Below are 21,915 nucleotides of genomic sequence, written 5' to 3'. Positions count from 1 at the left end.
CACCTGAAAATGAGCTTGTTGAACATCCATTCCGAACCATGGCCATTAATATGGAGTCTGCCCCACACACTTTGTAGTGAAAAGTGAAAGCAGTAGCTCACTAGTTATGGTTACGGACAACTGATTACAAGGTCATTGGTTCAAGCCGCACCACTGCCAAGTTGCCACTATTTACCTCCCTTGCTTGCATTGTATTCGGTCACAACTGTAAGTCACTTTGGATAAGTGTCCACTAAATGCAGAAAAAGCATTTGTGATGTTTGCCACTAATGTCAGACTTGAGGGCCTGGCTCACAACTGGCATTCCAGTTCATCTCAAAAGTTAAAAGTTTTAGGGTTCTTCCACGTCACACTTGTCAAACCACATTTTATGTACTTTGCTTTGTGTGCATAGTCACAGTGATGCTTAAACAGGAAAGAGTTTTATTCCAAACCGTTGCCACAAAGTTAAAAGTATTTACTTCATTTTATAGTTTTATTTTGTAATAGATATATTACCTGTTAGCAATGTGGCTGAAACCATTAACTTAATAATGAAGAGTGATGTTTAGATACTTTTGAACATATAGTGAAGAACCTTTTATTTTATCAAAGATTACACAAGACAATTTTGCAGAATGCATAAATAACAGCACCGGAGGACAAAGAAACCCCCAATTATCATGTATTTTATTTATTATTTATTTATTTATTTAACGTCATGTTTTAGACATTTTGGTTACATACATGACAGGACAGGTAATTACTGGTTACACAAGATTCATTAGTTCAAGTCTTTAATGTCATACACATACATGGACAAATTTGTATCTCCAATTCACCTCACCTGCATGTCTTTGGACTGTGGAAGGAAACCAAAGCTCCCAGAGAAAACCAACGCAGACACGGGGAGAACATGCAAGTATTTGTAGGTATAATTGACTACAGCTAAATAATTTTCTGTAGCTTAATAAATTATGTTGGCTTGGTGATAATGCTACCTATTGGACTGAAAAGCTTTGTACAAATCCCAAAATGCAAATCATAGATTCTGAATGCCATTCGGAACAGTTTCTAAACAACTCAAGGTCTTGAGATTTCTGTACAAACAGCTGCCTGTACAGTTGAATGAGCAATGTACATAAAACTGTGGGCGCTTTGTGGTCAAGGCCTGGAGGAAAAACCAAATTGTCGTCTATTGCTACAAACAATCAGATCTGGATAATGTGGAAGGTAAGACTAACGACCACAAAAGAAAGTCTGCTATAAAGTAGAAGCTCTTTTTACCAATGCTAAAGTTCATTAATGAAAATACAAAATTGGTACAATTTTAGACTAACATTTGTGGTTAATCACAGAAAATCTTCTAGAGGAGAGATATGTGTGATGTGGTAAAAATGACCAGAAGTATGTCAGGCATGCTCAAGGGTCGTTTTACTTAATCAGAATCAGATTTATTGGCCTAGTATTCTGACACACAAGGAATTTGCTTCTGTCCTATAGTGTCACACTAGTGAGTATGCAATATACAATGTACAGCATATAATTTATAGACAATGCACTGTACACAAAATACACAGTATTTAAGCAACATATAGACTGAAGCAGGGTATAATAAATATCTGGTGCAAACAGTATCTATTTGTCAAGTAGATGATATACAGGCCAGATATTTATGTCGGTGATGGCTTGAGGAAAGAAACTGTTCCTGTGTCTGGTAGTCCTAGGGTTCTGTAGCATCTGCCAGAGGAAAGGGAGCTGAAAAAAGGTTGTGTCCAGTGTGCAAGACATCTGCAATGTTTTTCCCTATTCATTTCCTAAATTTTAATTTAAAAGTACTGCATGGTGGGCAGAAAAGCACCAATAACTTTTTGGGCAGTCAATACTGTTCGTTCATCTGTCCCAGCTTCCTCATTTGCCTCAGAAAGAACATCCTCTCTTGGACCTTTTCAATACAAATTTAATGTTGTTGGTTTTCCACTCCCAATCTTAGTAAATGGTAGTTCCAAGATACTTGAAAGACTTTGCAGTTGACACAGGGTTCTTGGATATTCTGAGAAGCAGTGCTGAAGCGAGTTTCCTAAAGTCCACAGTCAACTTCACAGTCTTGAATGTATTTAGTTACAAGTTGTATCCACTGCACCAGAGCATCTGGCAATATGCAGACTCCTCACTATACTGGATGAGAGTGATAAATGAAGAGTCATTTGCGAACTTCAGAAGTCTAACAGTAGGGTCTGTAGAGATGCAGTCATTGGTGTAGGAAGAAATGGACAGACAAGGTGTTAGGATGTAGTGCAGTCTTATGTTAAGTGCATCATCCATTGACCTGTTTGCCTGGTAAGTAAACTGCAGGGGGTTCAGCATGTGTCCAGTAACATTCTTCAGGTGGGCCAACACCAGTCGTTCAAAGGACTTCATGACCACAGACGTCAGAGCAACTGGCCTGAAGCCAATCAGTCCTGTGATGGAGTGTTTCTTAGGGACCATGATGATGGTGGAAAGTTTGAAGCAGGAGGGGGCTTCACACAGCTTTAGTGATATGCTGAATATTTGTGTGAAAATTGGAGTCAGTTGGTCAGGACAGGCTTAAAGACAGGAAAGGTTAAAGTTGTAAAAGTAAAGTTGTCGTTCTCAATTCTCTGATAAAGTAATTCGGTTGTCAGCAAGGACTGTTTTTTCCAAGCAGGGGTGATGGTCTTTTATAGTTAGTGATGTCCTGAAAGCCTTGCCACACTGATACAGGGTTGTTAGCTGAAAACCTGTCAGATTTTAGTGTAGCTTTTTTGCTATTCTAAACCCCTCTGTCACTGAGTTTCTGGCCTGTTTGTACAAGACCCTATCTCCATTTCTGTAGGCATCTGCCCTGGCCTGATAAAGCTGCCTGAATTAGGTTTTGAAACATGGTTTGTCATTGTTGTATGTGCAGAAGATCTTGGCTGGCATACACATTTTGTCCCATAGCTGCCGGGGGAAAATAGTGATATGTATGTTTAAGAAAAGTGTGGCAGCAGTCCAAGGTATTATTATTCATGATGGGATAATTAATATACTGCCTATATTTTGGTAGTTCATGGTTTCATTTTGCTCTGTTAAAGTCACCTATGAAAAATGTATATTTTTTGTTCCATGCAGTTTATCTGGTCGGACATGGTTTGCAGTGCGTCATTCATGCTGGCTTGGAGTGGGAGGCAGACACTGACCAGAATGAGGGAGGAAAACTCCCATGGTAAATAAAATGGCTGCAGTTTTTGAACAATGTATCTATGATTAAGTTGCAGTATTTACTCAGCACAGATGTCACAGCAGGCCCGGAGTGGCTAATCGGGAGATTCGGGAGGATTCCCGATGGGCCGGCTCATGTCAATCTCAAGTTTGGGCCGGTTGGATGGGAAAATTTTTTTTTGACACTTATCTGTCACTTATCTAATCTTTTTCTTGCATTCATTATCCATTCATCTGACAGCGCAGCCCCTACTTCGCAGTAGATTAGATGGGTTCTACCATCTGAGGGAATTCTCCCCTCCCAAATGTTTAAGTTGGTTTGGCCCACGAGGCGTCTTTTCTAAAGCGCTGGTAAAAGTAAATATAGAAACAGAATAGCGCAAACCATCAGTCGTGGTGATGGAGGGCAGGAAGAGGCCAGGTGGAGCCGAAAAGGCCAGGTTAAAAAAAAGCTGCCAAATGAACAGACCTGTTTTCCAGAGGACAGACCCCAGTTGCAGCCGGTAAAGAGAGATATGTAAATAAATTTGTATTGTCACTGTAAGGCTATTGCGCAACATTTGCAAAGTCAACTTAGCGTAGTTTATTTTGTAGAACCCAATACACACCATCAATCACAAATTTCCAGTTTCAAGCTGAAAATAATAAACATTTGAAGTGTGATATATTAAATAGCCTAACTCATTAATGGAATGTTTTTGTTCCAACGCTACTGTACTGATGATCCCGAGGAGGCCATGACTACTGAAGGGACAGGTAGAGGATAGTCTAACAGAGTTATTTAAACTAACATAGTTATCTGTAATGTAAAATATAACGTAGAGAATATACATGATATATGTTTAATTTAACAATAATGTACATAGAGAAGGAAATTCTTATGTCTATAGACAATGACACCGTTATTAATAAAGTGTGCACTGCTTAGGAGGCTTTTGATGCTGTAGGTAACCTACTAAATATGCGTGTAGTGAAGCTATTTAAGAGTTTAGTGTAAACCTAACAATAGAGCACCTGTTGGGAAGACAAATGCAATTTTAATTTTTATTTCAACTTATTTCCTGTACAAATGTAAATACGTTTTCATCTTTATCACATTTTTTTTTACCTTTTAAATCTTTATCTGATTTAAATTTGAATTAAACATGTTTAAGTGAAGTGTTTTCTGTTAACTTACCAACATATACCTGAACTTATATCCAATAAAAAGGCATTGTAAGAGCTAGCAGCTGTTTCATTTATTTAAAAATCCTCCTCCATGGAAAAAGTGGGCCGGGTTTGGGCATGAAACTCCCGGGCTGAAAAAGGGGCCCACTCCGGCCCTGTGTCACAGTACTGAGTAAATACTGCAACTCAATCTTAGAGACATGTATACACCAACCTTCATTAATGTAAAATCAAACTTCACCAAGTGCCAAGCTTCCTAAAAGAACTGTCGGTTCAAAAAGAACATTTCTTAACACAAAATTGTCATTAACCATAAATGATATTGTAAAAAGATTTAAGGAATCAGAAAAAATCTCAGTCAGTCTAAGGCAAGAAACCACTGCTGAAAAAGGGCTGTTAGGACATGGTTTGACGAGCTTGGTGTGGTGTGGTGGCCTGAATAAACATCTGAAAAGAAAGGGATGGAAAGAAATATCTTTTGTGAGCCAGGCCTGTTTGACCAGCAACAATGCCTGATTCTGTCAATTCACTTTTGACTGAATAGGCAAACCACAATATACCAGGCTTTAATGGCTGCGAAGAACAGGAATGGGATGCAATGTTTGACAATAAATGCTTTGTCATTTAGTGTATGTGCACGTCTGTAAACTTTTGACTTATACTGTATTTATTGTGCTTTTTTGAAGATTGCTTTACATTAAGTACCACTACTGTAGTAGTAGTAGTAGTAGTAGTAGTAGTAGTAATAATAATAATAATAATAATAATAATAATTTTCGACAGAAGAAGAAAACAGGATTATAGGCAATGCAACAGACGGATGAATTTCTAAATCCCTCCCCTCACTTAAAGTGATTGGATGATGTGGTTATCTCAGTAAACCCAAGCCAGGAGACAGGCAGGATAAACACACTGTCAATCACTTCTCATGTCAATCTCTTCAAATCAAAATGTCTTTGCTGGATTAATAAATACCCGAATGTTCCAACATGGAGAAGCAAATGATTTGCTGAAAACGTAGATGTTGTGATAAAAATTACCACATGTTATCAGTTGGAGCTCAAGTAAGAAGTGATAAATCATAACAGAGATCGTCATTCATTACAAACTAAACAGTGTTCGGAGGCGTTTAGGTGCCTGTTGAAAGCTTAGAGTGAACACCTGAATACTGGGCAGTTTTTGACTTACATGCACTTATCAACTTATCGAATCAAGATGTGTGTTTAAAAAAAAAGGAGTGTCCTGTCCTCTCCTCTGCTTAATTTTCCCCAAATGCGTCGCCAGTTAGTTTTCTTTTTAGCGACGACTGACAAAACGGTTACATCTAAAAACAAAATTCCATGTCCAGCTTATTGCTATAATTGTGAAAACATGTTACAGCAACCGTGTTAATATGAGACCACAGCTAAAAATACAAGATTCATGTAAAGCATTCACCAAACTTATACACGTCATATGAACGAACAACCACTTTGTCACTTCAGCATGTACAACTAAATGTATAAAATGTTTCATAGTCAGTGTCACAATATGAATATCACAATATGAGTAAACTCACCGAATGAAGAATACGTCGCTCTTTTGTCGTTCCGTCTGGAAAACCGATTGCCCCACAGACCGCATGCGTTTACACGCCCGCGACTCGAGTTTGTGCTCGCTTTGCAGGAGCTGCGCTTACTGTAATCTACATACAGAATCAGTAGGGGAGTCCAGGGTTATAAACACATGAGTTGGTTGGGCCAGTGCTATCTTACGAATCAAAGCGTGAAGCTGCCACAAAATACAAGAATAATTTTTACGCTATTGATCTAAGTTCGCTGATTTTACTGTGACTTGTACTGTTGCACACATTTAGACTTGTCTGCAGGAGCAATGGTACAAAATAAAACACTTCATCACTTGGTATACTTTACCAAAAAGGATGAAACAAAATGAAACATCTTTTAACTACAACATTACAAAGTGGTAAATGCTTTATGGTCCCACGTGTCTTAAAAAAGTGTTGCATGAAATGCAGAAACGGATGTATATTATCAAATGAAATGAAGTTGACAAGACAAATATATTGGGCTCATACTGTCTGCATTGAAATAAAAGTCAAAGTAAGTGTATGAATCATTGCATTTTTTTCAAATTTGCATCTTCTACACTGTCCCAACTTGTTCTGGTAGTGTTCAGTCTAATTTTATTTATCTAGTCATCATCAAATACAAATCTAAGCTAATAAATATTTTATACTTGCATATTTAATTTGTGTGAAATGTGAAGGATTAAATAAAAAAAAAACACCATTTGTTGTTGCCGATTGGTGGTCCTGCTATAAAACTTTAAAAGGAATTCAGTTCAAATGACCAATCAAATTGTCCTTGTAAATGGGGTTATTGCTAACTTCATGACAAGTTCTGCCCACTGTGCCAGCTGCATATTTCTCTGTAGAGCCATATGGGCATGACTGCCTTGTGCTTTGAAATCTACTATCGTCTATGTATGTACAAAGCATTTTCAAATATTGAACTTTTAGAGTTTTTAATGCTTTAATGCTAATTTGAAGCAAAATGGCCAGTATACATGTGGTTGTTACAAAATTGTCAATAATGATAGAAATGTAGTATTTTAATATTACAAAATATAAATACTAAACATAACATCAGAATGTACCTTGCTTGTCTATAAGGAAAAAAAGCTAAACGTTATTTACATTGCTAAACAGTAGGCATTCTTAGCTTTTTAAATGATACCGATGATTGTTTTCCGAGAATGTTACCGGGGGAAGAGGGGATAGGGGGTTTGGAGGGTTTTTGCTACTTGTTTTGTGGTTTGCTACTGCTTTTACCATGGTTTGAGAACCACTGTTGTAAGGAGTTGGTAACTTATTGCTTTCTTTGTACATTACATTACATTTACATTACATGTGTGGCATATAGCAGATGCTTTTATTTAAAGCATTTTACAATTATGGTTGAATACAATCTAAACATTTGGGGGTGCTCAGGGGCCCAGCAGTGGCAATAGTGGGGCTTCAACCAGCAACCTTTTGATTACTAGAACAGTTCTTTAATCACTGAGCCACCACTGTGCTCAATAAAGAAACACTGTAACACTACGATATACACTTTGATAGCTAGGTGTAAGTAATTGTTGCATGGTATAGCTCTGGCATATACACAATACAGTTCAGTGGTTATCAAACTGTGGTATGAATAAAACTGGTAAAGCTCCCCACAAAATTTGGGCTGAAATAAAAAGTAATTTCAGGAAAACAATTTTTATGAAAACACACATGCAGTCTCTCCTGCACAACTTGACTACAAATGACATCAAATGTTTTAGCTAATATGTTAAGCCTTTTCTGCTAAGCCTTTTTCCTTGTTTGTTGCATTATTTTAATTTATAACAAATTGTAAAAATTACAACCAAAAACAAAAAAATGTTGGGACAGTATGAAACATGCAAATAAAATAAAAATGCAGTGTTCCTTACATTGACTTTACACTGCAACACTAATCATATACCTGACTATAATTCTAAAATCCTTGACTTTAAACAAGTGTACCAAGAAGAATTGATTCACCTAAAAGATTTACCTAGAATAACTTTGCATTTTATTAATTGACAAAATAAACTATTAACACTTATATTTTTGAAAGCATTTTCACTTTGCAGCATTTTTCCACAGCTGCCTTAAACTTTTGCACAGTAGTGTACATTCTGTAAAACATGTTCATAGCGAGTTTAAAACCCTCTGTGTACTGAATTTTACTGTCCTGTTCTTTATTTCAGCACTGGACAGCTCCGTGGTCACATCCTTGGATAGACCAAGTACAATCTTTAAACAAAAGAAAATTTGCAAGTACCAACTATAAGTCACCATATAGCAGTGGTGTCCAAACTTTTTTCTAGGAGGGCCAGATTTGATAATGTGAAAGTGCCAACAGTCCCTGATGACATTATTTTAAACAATAAAATTTGCATATAATACGCTATTTAATAATTTTATTTTCACACGAAAAACAACAACCAAATGTAAGCATTCAGGTTTTCAACTATAACAATGCATGGCTACCTTTGGAGTATTTCCTGGCATACATAACCATAAGTCAAAAGAGAAAAAACAATCCTTGACATTTTGCTTAAGTTATCTGGCTAACTCAGAAATTATGCTTTTCAAAATATTTTGATCTAATATTGTGCATCAATAAAGCATCAAAACACAGATACGATTATTTCATAGATCTATTAAGAAAACCTTTTAATACTGTGTTGCGAAGACGGCGAAATACTGTTCTAAATGTAAACCGTTTAAACATCTATAAATACCTGAAACAGTCAAGTTACCAGACAATATCTTTACTTTGTAAATCAAGTTATTGACTGTAGTTATAAAAAAAGTTCAATTGTCTTAATTATCACAGTCCATGTAACGCTTAGTCCATATAAATATCAGATACCAATGTGTTTAAAAAAATTTGCATATGTGTACATGAGTATACAGTATATGTGTATGTATTTGCATGTGTGTATATGTATGTATATGGGTGTATATGTGTATGTATATATTTGGCTATATTGGCCTTATTGTGCAATATTGTCACATGTCACTTATTTAATACTATTTAATTAGTTACTATTTAATAATTTAATAATTTAATTACTATTCAATTTTTACACTAGCAATATACCTCATGCATCATTACAGTTACCAGTTATTCATTTTATGTTAATCAGAAGAAAGACTCGGTTGTATTTTTACTTTTCTGTTGGCTTTTGTTTTGTACTGTTAATTATTTGTTGTAGTATGCTACTGGGGCTTTAATTTCCTTTGGGATCAATAAAGTATCTATCTATCTATCTATCTATCTATCTATCTATCTATCTATCTATCTATCTATCTATCTATCTATCTATCTATCTATCTATCTATCTATCTATCTATCTATCTATCTATCTATCTATCTATCTATCTATCTATCATAATGTTTACAACCATGCCATTGAATAACCTGAATAAACTGTTGAGATGAAACATCACACAGCAAACAAGTTTTGCTTCTTTCTTAAACAGTACCGAAGGGAAAGGAGGAGGAGATATGAGGTTTTGATGGACAGGTCTAGCCAATGAAAATACTCGTTAAACAGATTGCGTGCTTTCATTCATCTTTTCATGGGTCATTTTGATATTCGCTGCTATGGACAGACAGAGATTTATACCCACACATAAATCAACACATGTAAAAAAGTGAAAACCGCTAAAAGTGGAGATACGTGTTTTTCATCGGACAGTGATGAAATTTTTTTTTCCTATTTGACTGTGCTGACGGGACACAAGTAATGCAATTTAAGACAGAAGATGCGGGCCGGACCTTGGACATGCCTGCCATATAGGAAGAGATAAACCACTCACACACTAATACACAAGCACCCTGCTTACCCCTGCTTCACAACAAGTGTTTCAGGCGGAACTAGGCTTGCCAGGTCCCTGGCCAGCATAAAGTGGTTGATGAAAAAACATAGAAAATAAATATACATTTTACATGGCCAGCCAGTCAATCTCCTCAGTTCTAAAAGGTATGTCTGATTTATCAGAACTAGCACCATGATTCACGATTAAAGGTACTTTGTTTTGTGATTAGAAAAAGATACAGTGGACCCTTCCCAGCTAGCAAGATAGATCTGGGCCGATTCCGGCTCCGGTTCGGCAGTGTCGGCTGTCTGTCGGCTCGGCACCCCACATCTGGCCCGATAACGGCTGCATGTCGGCATAGTCGGCTGACTGATACTCGGCTACATTGCGGCACTCCGCATCTGGCCCGATTACGGCTGCATGTCGGCATAGTCGGCTGACTGAGCCTCGGCTACATTGCGGCACTCCGCATCTGGCCCGATTACGGCTGCATGTCGGCACTGTCGGCTGACTGAGCCTCGGCTACATTGCGGCACCCCGCATCTGGCCCGATAACGGCTGCATGTCGGCATAGTCGGCTGACTGAGCCTCGGCTACATTGCGGCACCCCGCATCTGGCCCGATTACGGCTGCATGTCGGCACTGTCGGCTGACTGAGCCCCGGCTACATTACGGCACCTCGCATCTGGCCCGATTACGGCTGCATGTCGGCACTGTCGGCTGACTGAGCCTCGGCTACATTACGGCACCCCGCATCTGGCCCGATTACGGCTGCATGTCGGCACTGTCGGCTGACTGAGGCGATGCTATTGCCAAGTTTTAGCACCATGCACTGATCAGAGATTGTTTTTAAATTGAAGAATAAGTTATTTAGCAAGCTTGCAACTTCCCTTTAACACTGGAATAAATGTAAAAGAACCTTTTACTCGCTGTCTTTTGCAATCATCATGGCTCACACTGACAAAGTTTCTAGGTGCTTAACAAACCATATATGTTTATATAACTAAATACAATTTTAATAAATAAATGGCTTACGGGAACCTCTTGCATTGGTCTTGGCTATTCGATGCACATAGTCATTTAGGAAATGAGGTATGAAAATGGCATTGATAGCTTTTTTTTGTTTTGATAAACTAAAAAAGCTTTTACATGCACTTTATGAGTTTCAGTTTTTCCAGAACTTTTTTCATGAATTTGAAGTTTTTCCTTCAATCCATGTTCCTTTCTTATGATCCATATTAAAACCATGTAAACATAAAATGATTAAACACACAGCAGTTGTGCACATTTTGGCAAGCTGAACTATGCAAAAGACCACAAAACATTTAAGAAATATGGATAAATTATTTTATTATAAAACATTATATTTTGACACCATAAGTTTAATGTGTGCAAAAACAAAATTGTTTATGTATTATGAATAAATAAACCCAACTCAATTAAATTTAATTAACATGCTTACTTATCTTGCTTCTGAGGACGCACTGCTGGGCATTTTCACATATTTGTTGCCCCAACACACACTACATACATACACACTGTCGACATCGGAATTTACTGTTTATATACAGTTTTTGACATGGTGGAAGGAGAGAGAATATTATATAGGTATATAGGTTCAGAATACTAGTCTATCAAAAAAAAAAGGTTCAGCCAACAGTGGCTCTCTTGTTGGAAAATAATATCTGGTAATTGATAATGATGGACAGTTTAATTTGTAAGCCATAATCTTTAAAAGTGTACAGCTACAAAGTACACATATGTATTTATATATTGATATGGGCACAATATAATTGTTTGCTATAAACTCTTAGTTCAATGAACACAACTATATCATACTTAGTTTGAAACTTTAAGAGTAATCCCCATGGCAGTAGCAGGAAAGCTGATGATAATAGGATGCAGCTGATCACCATGTAAAATTCAAAATTCACTGAAAAAAAACAAAACATAAAACATTAGACAAAAAAGCAATGTTAAACAGTACCACAAATCAACTTGTCACATCTGAGGCAAAAGACACAGATCTTGAAATTACAGCAGGTTAAGAACTAAGCACACACACTACAAAAGGAACATGATCAGTACTGTTCAGAGGCCCAACAGTTCAGTTTTTTATTTTCAAACTTGAGTGTTATTTTAAATGCATCTATATGTTTGTATGTACAACTGTTCTGTTTTTTTTTTCTTTACCCCAGCCAAATCAGGTGGAATCAGCTGCCCACTGAGAGTCCTGGTTGGAGTAATTGGGGAGGCAACCATTTAAAAGCAGGAAATCAAGATGGCTGATAGATGGAGAGAGAGAGAGAGAGGGGGGGGGGATTGGTGTCAACCCATGCACTGTGTTTTTAGTTGTAGCTGTTTTAATCTCTTCTGCTAGGAAATACTTCAGTTTGGGTATTTTACCTGCATCTACAGGGAAGCTTAGGGTTTGTTTGTTTCTTTCATTTATTTTGTAGCTATCTGTCTTGTTACTTAGAGTAGAACAGTGTTATGTTCTGTTGATTTATTTGGTGCCGTCCAGTTTGGTACTAGAGAACAACAATTTTAGCATTTGTGACTGTTTTTAATGGCTCTTTTGTAAATAAAAAACTTTTATTATTTTCTCTGACTTTTGGTTTTAGCAAATTGCCACGTTATTGGTCCCACATACCCCTAGATACAAGGTGGGATCGTAACAAACTGACAAAAACGTGAGTGTGAAATACAACTTATTATGTTTATTACATTGTATGAATGGCAACGAGCAACATAGTTTACAAACTGTAGCTCAGAATTGTGTGCATGTATACATGTGTCCGCCCTTTAGCATAAACAACCAATCAGTTTGCTGTTTACGCCGCAAGTGGAGAAGGGTCAACATGCTAAGAAAAAGACCCCTTGATGTGGATATCTGCACAGACGCAGTAAAAGAACAAGCCAAAGTAACATGTTTTGAGCATTATATAAACTATCCCTGAGATTATTGTAAAACTTTATCACTGATGTTTGTGATTGAAAAATAATTGTCTGAGTTTGCTTTCTGACAGGAAGAGTTCCACCACACTGCTTTTTCCATCAAGCGCCAAGGAACAGTTTTAACCCAGCTGGGAACGGGTGATGTCCCAGAGCCTCCTTAACACTTACATAGAACTCATTCAATGCTTTTAATCTTTACTCATGGATCATCCACATACCTGACCCTTTAAGTGCATTAAAAGCCATGTCATGTACTAATCATGTCAACTCGCTGTGTGTGAATTTTTGAAGTTACTTTTCATCACTTCAAATGTTGTTTATTTCTCATGATAAGGGCCTTTCACACCTCAGAAAAAATTTACTTCAGTTAAAAGTTGGCTTTTTCTTATTTTATCGATGCTTAATTAAACTGTTCCACAAAAAAAATCACCAAAAAACCTCTTTATAGATTACCTGGAGACGTGCGCAGCTCATCCGTAGTGAACTCATTCTTGAAAACCTGGACCATGCAACCTCAGCGCAGATGTGAACTGTAATAAATTCATATTCACTATTACAAAATACATAAACATGTAAACTATTAGTATACATCAGTATACTCAGTTTACTCAGTATTCTCAATTTTTAAATACAATTTAATAGTTGTTAATGTATGTGTAAAAGTATTTTACAGTCGATTGATAAGCTTGTTTGACTTGAACCAGGTGTACGTACTGGCAAGTGATTTTTAACTTTTTCTCTAACGTTAATACATGGTGGTGTCAGACAGAATCACTTCACTTCTTCAATATAAAAGGTACCTGAAGGCAAGTGTGAGGAGCTCCTCGTGCATGTAGTAGAGTTTAAATAAAAAACCGTTATCTTTTTCAGTTATTCACTGAAGATTTCAAGGTAACGTTAACAGCTGCTCTTTAGGACAAAAAACATACCAAAACATTATATTAATAATACTGATATATTGTAGTAACAGAACAATAGATATAATCAAATTATTTTGTGTTTTTTATCATTAACAATTTAATTATAGTTATGTTTTAACGTTAGCCAAAAAGGCTAACTTGGTAGGTAAGTTAAGCTAACTGTACAGCCAGCAATACTTAGCAAAAGGCTATCAGAAATAACTTAAAACATACATCTAAAGGTAACATTATTATTATGAATACGATATAAACCATCTAACAACATAGCTAAGTTAAATTACAAACACACGATTTCACAACGATTACATTAGTTACCTGTGCCGGCGTTAAGGGAAGACGTCACAGCTACAGCTGTATGGAGCTGGTGATCCTTCTCCTTTGAGTAAGGGGTGTGATGTATTTAAAAGGCTGGATTTAGCGCCCTCTTTTTGGCAGTAGACAATATTACAAAAACTTTTTACAGTCATTGGCTGGCATACATTAATCCAGAAAACATGTTTACAAAGACAAAGCACAGTATCATGTCTAAAGCCTATATTTACACGTCTTTATGGATTTCCTTGACTGAGTGATTGAACTAATTAAGTGTTTACATTTTTGCAGTTACTCTTTGTGCACTCCGGAGTCATTTGACCAACACTGACCTTGGTAAGATGTTTACAAAAACATACATTATTATTTCTAAAATAAGTTTTCTACTTAGAAATAACACCCATCACCATAAAAATATTGCACCCAGGAGGAAGTGTAGGATTGAATAATATTCTGAAGGAAGATAACGGTCACCAGGAACAACAAATGCTTAAATATTTAATGTCTCGGCATGGAGTTTAGAGGTTCCAAATAGTGTGCAACTCAAATATTTTCATGCAATTCCTGCAGATTATGTGGTAGGGGTGGAGTGTTCATAGCATGTCCAATAGCATTCCACACATTTTCAATTGCTTTTGAACTCTTCACCAAGACTAACTTTGCTTACAAAAGATGCAACCAACATAACAGCACGAGTCGGGAGGGAAAAATAAGCACATGCACCAAGATGACCTTGCGTAGTCAGGTACAGCGATAAGGCTCCTCCTTTTGACGTCACATGCACGGCCGAGCGTGAAACTGGAATTATTCTTATGTCCTCCTCACCATGTCAATCTTACATACCAAGTTTCATTACTGTAGGTTGATTCTTTCTTGGTGCAACTATTTTTTTAAACCATTTCATATTTTAAAACATAACAAGCACTTCAGCCCTCTCTAGATGCAGTGCCTCTTAAAAAAAACAGAAACAGTAAGGGATAACACAAAAAAGTCCAAACACTTTTGATGAGTGTATAAAGTAGATATTTTATGATATGTAAATACATTAAATAACACATTAATAACTAATTTCATTAGTTACAAACATCATTACAATATCTTCCTCACCCCTTTCCCTGTTAGTACGTTAGAATAACAGCTTTCAGTGCAAACATGAACATTGTTGAGTAAAACATAAAATGTGAAACAAAGTGTATTGACTTTTCTCAGATCCTGGTGATGGTGTACAAATACTTCTCTATTGTCTTTGATTGCTGCAGCGAGAGACACAAACATGGAGCCTCACATGACAAATTACAATTCAGCTTCAAATATGAGACGTAAATCCCGTCAACATGTAGCAAAACGTTTAAAAACATTATTTTCTCAAATGCAGGATGAGACCCTTTTTACAGCTATTGATAGAGCTAGCAATGTTGACACTGACATAAATGAAATTATGCCAGTAGACCCTGACACAAACAATGAATGTGAAAATCTTCACAGTGGCTCAGGTCATGATGATCTAAATAATGAATTCAGTGAAGACTCAGTTAGTGAGTGTGAGGATGACTTTGATGGACAGGACCACAGGCTTGATCTAGTTGCATCCTTGGCAAAATGGGCAGTACAATTTGGTGTAACATTAGTTGCCCTTTCTGCCCTCCTGTCTATTCTTAGAATTCACCATCCTTACTTGCCAAAGGACGCTAGGACATTACTTGGGACAAAGACAAAGTATGTGATTCAAAGGAAAGCAGGAGGGGTCTATCACTACTTTGGGCTTCTGACCACCTTAATGTCATTTCTAATGCGATTTGGGACACATGTAAAGAACAACCACATTTTTAAAATGCAAATAAACATTGATGGTCTGCCACTTTTCAAAAGCTCTAAATACCAGCTTTGGCCTGTCTTAGGACTAGTGCATGAATTACATAGACAGCCTTTCCTAATAGCTCTTTATGGTGGAGTTTCAAAGCCAACATCTTTAACTGTTTATTTGGGAGAGGTTGTTGCAGAGCTGAAACAGTTACAATCAGGATTTATGCATAATGGGAAACGATTGTTCCTAAAAGTGAGTGCAGTTATCTGTGATGCACCAGCAAGAGCCTTTGTCAAGGGTATTAAGTCCCACACAGGTTATTCTGGGTGTGATAAATGTATCCAGTCAGGTGTATATATTCAGCATAGAATGACTTTCCCACAAAAACATGCAGCTTTGAGAACAGATGAAAGTTTCCGGGAAATGACAGATCAAGATCATCATTTTAGCATTTCTCCTTTCCAAGAATTAGTAGGAATGGTATCTCAGTTTCCCCATGACTACATGCATTTGGTTTGCTTAGGTGTTACACGGAATTTATTAGAACAATGGACTAATGGACCACTACACTGTAGAATGTCTTCTAGGACAGTGACTGAAATTTCTAAGCATCTTGTCAGTTTTGGACCTTTCATTCTGACAGAATTTGCTAGGAAACCTAGATTACTTGAAGACAGATACAGGTGGAAGGCAACTGAGTTTCGTCAGTTCCTCTTATACACTGGGCCGGTAGTTCTCAAAGACAGTGTACACCCTCAGATGTACAATAATTTTATGTTGCTTTCTGTGGCTGTACATATTTTAGCATGTCCAACACTGAGTGTTCAAATGGTTGATTTTGCTAACAATTTATTGAATTTGTTTGTTGAACATTTCAGTGAGCTTTATGGGGCTGATAAGTTAGTATACAACGTACACAGTCTAGTTCACTTAAGCAATGATGTGAAAGTGCATGGCCATTTAGATATCTTTTCAGGATTTCCCTTTGAAAATTATTTGAGTAAACTAAAAAGACTCATCAGAAATCCCAAAAATGCTGTATCTCAGATTGTAAGACGGGTGTCTGAAATGGACAGTAATTTGACTGAAGACACTGTTGATACTCATGTTGGAATGTGCAAAAAGAAACACCAAAATGGTCCAGTTCCAACAGATCTTACATCAGTGACCGAGCAGTACAAACAAATATGTCTAAACAAGATATACATCAGATGTGTAGCACCGGACAACTGTGTGAGAATTAATGGTGACATTTCATTAGTTTTAAATATTGTTGTCAGTGAGGGAACCACTTTTCTTGTTTATCAAAATTTCATGTGCAGAGAACCTTTTTTTCATTATCCAATGAAATCTTGTGATGTTGGAATCTATACAGTCTCTTGTTTGGTTCCTGAACTCAAATATTCCGTTGTCAGTGACAGCTTACAGAAATATGTACTTCTTCCTCTTCATCAAAAATATGTAGCAATTCCCCTGCTTCATGTTACCTAGAATGTTTGAATACAAATTGTACAGCATCAAACACCTAAACTTTTTTTTTTAAACATCCATTAAATAAATGCATACTTGAATTGTACAGAATCACTTGTTAAGGTCCACAACTTAAATATTCACTACTCACTTTTCATATGCTACTTTGTGAACTAGTACAGGTAAATAATAGAATGTATAAATCTTTGTTGTAGTTCTCATAAATATGTAAATACATTTATATTGCCATTACTGCTGATTGTTTATTGTTAATGATTTTGTTAATGTTTATTGCATATGATATAAATATTTTTGTGTACATGCTCAATGCTGGAATATATCTATTGTGTAAAAATATAATAATATGTATCTATTAAATTCATATTTTATGCTGTTTTCCTGTCTGTTATACAGATATGTATCACATTGTTGAATTTAATACAACAAAGGAAGTAGAGGTTGTACCAGACAACTGGGTAAATAATGATATATGCAGATGGCCAAAATTTTAAAATAGGGTTAGAATGAGGGCAGCTGTAATTTCCAAAGAAGTACCAACTGTAGACTGGGATGCATTTGCTGTCCGTGTTCTATATACAAGTGGTAAGTGAGTGTAATAGGCCAACAAGTTAATATTTCATTTTATAAATACTTATTTAGTACCAGTTTAATTTTGGTCGGTTTCTGACCACAGAGCCTCTCTTGACTGTGTAATATTTGGGTGGTGGACCCTTCTCAGCCTGCCGCTGAAAATTTGAGGTGTGTCACAAAATGTAGATGTGACTATGAACAGCATAGTGTAACACTACTTAAACAAAAAGGAAGACAATACACCCCCAAACCCAAATAACACAGTTTTTGACCAATTTAAGCAAGATAACAACAAACAAATTACTGTCTTACTCACCATATGTTGTGTCTACTTTTGATATTTAAGTCTGTTCCTCGCTGCCTCCAAAAGTTTACTAATTGACCCAAGTAGAGGTGTATGCAGAACAGAGCGGGCGGGCGAAATTCAACCACCCAATCACAGACTAGCATTTAGAGGGCGGACCTTCTGCGATTGGCCAGTGGTGGGTGAGCCACGATAGGTAGCACTATACGCAGTCAAATGAGGCTGTTAAACCAATGTAATACAAAGCATTTGTTTTGACATGTAGCCAATGACAGATAATTTTGATCAAAAATGTAACCAGTTCACTCCAAAAGGAGGATTAATAAGTGTCAGTCCTAGCGTTGAGTGGGCGGAAGACTGGTAGCTGAAAAACCGGACTGTCCGACCTAAAGCCCTAGTCATGACCAGTAATGGCAGCTTGACATTGTTATATTAACCCATAATTCCCTGTGCTACCGTATGTGTCACAGAGGCTTTAAAAGATATATAAAATTCTTTACAGCACTTTGTCCTTTACTTTAACTCAAGTCCCTAAATGGATTCTCTGTTCTTTAGACAAAACCTGCTTGGTTTAAAAGTGTATTTTTTTTTGTTTCTAAAGGTCTGTTCCAACACATTTAATAATTTGCTACTGTATACATTATACATAATACATTACATATAACCAGTTCTGACCCCATTTCTACAACGAAATAATCACTAGTTATGAAATCATTGTTGTGACATATATGCTATATATCTGGATTTACAAATATTTACAAAAAAAAAGTATATATATATATATATATATATATATATATATATATATATATATACAGTGTATCACAAAAGTGAGTACACCCCTCACATTTCTGCAAATATTTCATTATATCTTTTCATGGGACAACACTATAGAAATGAAACTTGGATATAACTTAGAGTAGTCAGTGTACAGCTTGTATAGCAGTGTAGATTTACTGTCTTCTGAAAATAACTCAACACACAGCCATTAATGTCTAAATAGCTGGCAACATAAGTGAGTACACCCCACAGTGAACATGTCAAAATTGTGCCCAAATGTGTCGTTGTCTTTCCCTGGTGTCATGTGTCAAGGTCCCAGGTGTAAATGGGGAGCAGGGCTGTGAAATTTGGTGTTTTGGGTACAATTCTCTCATACTGGCCACTGGATGTTCAACATGGCACCTCATGGCAAAGAACTCTCTGAGGATGTGAGAAATAGAATTGTTGCTCTCCACAAAGATGGCCTGGGCTATAAGAAGATTGCTAACACCCTGAAACTGAGCTACAGCATGGTGGCCAAGGTCATACAGCGGTTTTCCAGGACAGGTTCCACTCGGAACAGGCTTCGCCAGGGTCGACCAAAGAAGTTGAGTCCACGTGTTCGGCGTCATATCCAGAGGTTGGCTTTAAAAAATAGACACATGAGTGCTGCCAGCATTGCTGCAGAGGTTGACGACGTGGGAGGTCAGCCTGTCAGTACTCAGACCATACGCCGCACACTGCATCAACTCGGTCTGCAGGGTCGTCATCCCAGAAGAAAGCTGACGCACAAGAAAGCCCGCAAACAGTTTGCTGAAGACAAGCAGTCCAAGAACATGGATTACTGGAATGCCCTGTGGTCTGACGAGACCAAGATAAACTTGTTTGGCTCAGATGGTGTCCAGCATGTGTGGCGGCGCCCTGGTGAGAAGTACCAAGACAACTGTATCTTGCCTACAGTCAAGCATGGTGGTGGTAGCATCATGGTCTTGGGCTGCATGAGTGTTGCTGGCACTAAGGGGCTGCAGTTCATTGAGGGAAACATGAATTTCAACATGTACTGTGACATTCCGAAACAGAGCATGATCCCCTCCCTTCGAAAACTGGGCCTCATGGCAGTTTTCCAACAGGATAACGACCCCAAACACAACCTCCAAGATGACAACTGCCTTGCTGAGGAAGCTGAAGGTAAAGGTGATGGACTAAACCCAATTGAGCACCTGTGGTGCATCCTCAAGTGGAAGATGGAGGAGTTCAAGGTGTCTAACATCCACCAGCTCCGTGATGTCATCATGGAGGAGTGGAAGAGGATTCCAGTAGCAACCTGTGCAGCTCTGGTGAATTCCATGCCCAGGAGGGTTAAGGCAGTGCTGGATAATAATGGTGGTCACACAAAATATTGACACTTTGGGCACAATTTGGACATGTTCACTGTGGGGTGTACTCACTTATGTTGCCAGCCATTTAGACATTAATGGCTGTGTGTTGAGTTATTTTCAGAAGACAGTAAATCTACACTGCTATACAAGTTGTACACTGACTACTCTAACTTATATCCAAGTTTCATGTCTATAGTGTTGTCCCATGAAAAGATATAATAAAATATTTGCAGAAATGTGAGGGGTGTACTCACTTTTGTGATACACTGTATATATATAGTGAATCTTTGTCCACATAATTTACATATATTTTTCTATTTTATTAGAGTCTTTCCAAGCTGCTAGAAGCAAGCTGCCAAGAGCAGAAATTGTGTCAGATCTACAGACAGCAGAAGAAGATAATGTACCTGCTGTAAAAAAAAAAGAATCAGAAGGTACTCTTATAATGATTAATGTTTCAGGGGCACATATAAAAATGCATTACAAGATATATGGTTCAATGGCCACACTGTAATTGCTGTAGTGTACAGGTTGTATTTGGAGTTACTGTATAACATTTTGTTTTTGCAAGCAATGTGTATGTAGTAGTATGTCTACTATGTAAGTTCAATTATACGTGAATACTGAAAATATGTACTTAATAAATAATAAACCTTAATTTGTAGGATAAATAGAAGATTTCTCGAATCTGACAGTGAAAGTGAAGGTGAAAAGAAAGCTTATAAACCTCCTGCCAAAAGAGCCAGGCCTCACTTTGCAGAGGCACCACAGGTGACTCCACCAGACATGAATAGGCCTGTCACTTCAGTTTTAATACCTCCAGTCATTCACCAGCAAACCGTTCAGGAACAACCAAGCCCAGTATGTGCAGGTAAGTGTCACATACTCACAATATCCAATAAATTATATATATATATATATATATATATATATATATATATATATATATACAGTGTATCACAAAAGTGAGTACACCCCTCACATTTCTGCAGATATTTAAGTATATCTTTTCATGGGACAACACTGACAAAATGACACTTTGACACAATGAAAAGTAGTCTGTGTGCAGCTTATATAACAGTGTAAATTTATTCTTCCCTCAAAATAACTCAATATACAGCCATTAATGTCTAAACCACCGGCAACAAAAGTGAGTACACCCCTAAGAGACTACACCCCTAAATGTCCAAATTGAGCACTGCTTGTCATTTTCCCTCCAAAATGTCATGTGATTTGTTAGTGTTACTAGGTCTCAGGTGTGCATAGGGAGAAGGTGTGTTCAATTTAGTAGTACAGCTCTCACACTCTCTCATACTGGTCACTGAAAGTTCCAACATGGCACCTCATGGCAAAGAACTCTCTGAGGATCTTAAAAGACGAATTGTTGCGCTACATGAAGATGGCCAAGGCTACAAGAAGATTGCCAACACCCTGAAACTGAGCTGCAGCACAGTGGCCAAGATCATCCAGCGTTTTAAAAGAGCAGGGTCCACTCAGAACAGACCTCGCGTTGGTCGTCCAAAGAAGCTGAGTGCACGTGCTCAGCGTCACATCCAACTGCTGTCTTTGAAAGATAGGCGCAGGAGGGCTGTCAGCATTGCTGCAGAGATTGAAAAGGTGGGGGGTCAGCCTGTCAGTGCTCAGAC

The 21,915-nt window shown here is 37.4% G+C and overlaps 1 long non-coding RNA gene across 1 annotated transcript; it reads right to left on the bottom strand.

Annotated features, from left to right (window-relative positions):
* Positions 1–11,140: 11,140 nt before the first annotated feature.
* LOC134317835 (uncharacterized) lies at positions 11,141–13,633 on the bottom strand. Its single transcript, XR_010013287.1, has 3 exons — positions 13,531–13,633; positions 13,184–13,260; positions 11,141–11,705 (listed from the first exon to the last, which is right to left on the bottom strand). It is a non-coding gene; the product is annotated as an uncharacterized LOC134317835 (long non-coding RNA).
* Positions 13,634–21,915: the final 8,282 nt, after the last annotated feature.

The sequence above is a fragment of the Trichomycterus rosablanca genome, chromosome 7, assembly GCF_030014385.1.
Source record: "Trichomycterus rosablanca isolate fTriRos1 chromosome 7, fTriRos1.hap1, whole genome shotgun sequence".
Classification (NCBI taxonomy): Eukaryota; Metazoa; Chordata; class Actinopteri; order Siluriformes; family Trichomycteridae; genus Trichomycterus; species Trichomycterus rosablanca.
This window is presented reverse-complemented; position numbering and strand designations above follow the sequence as displayed.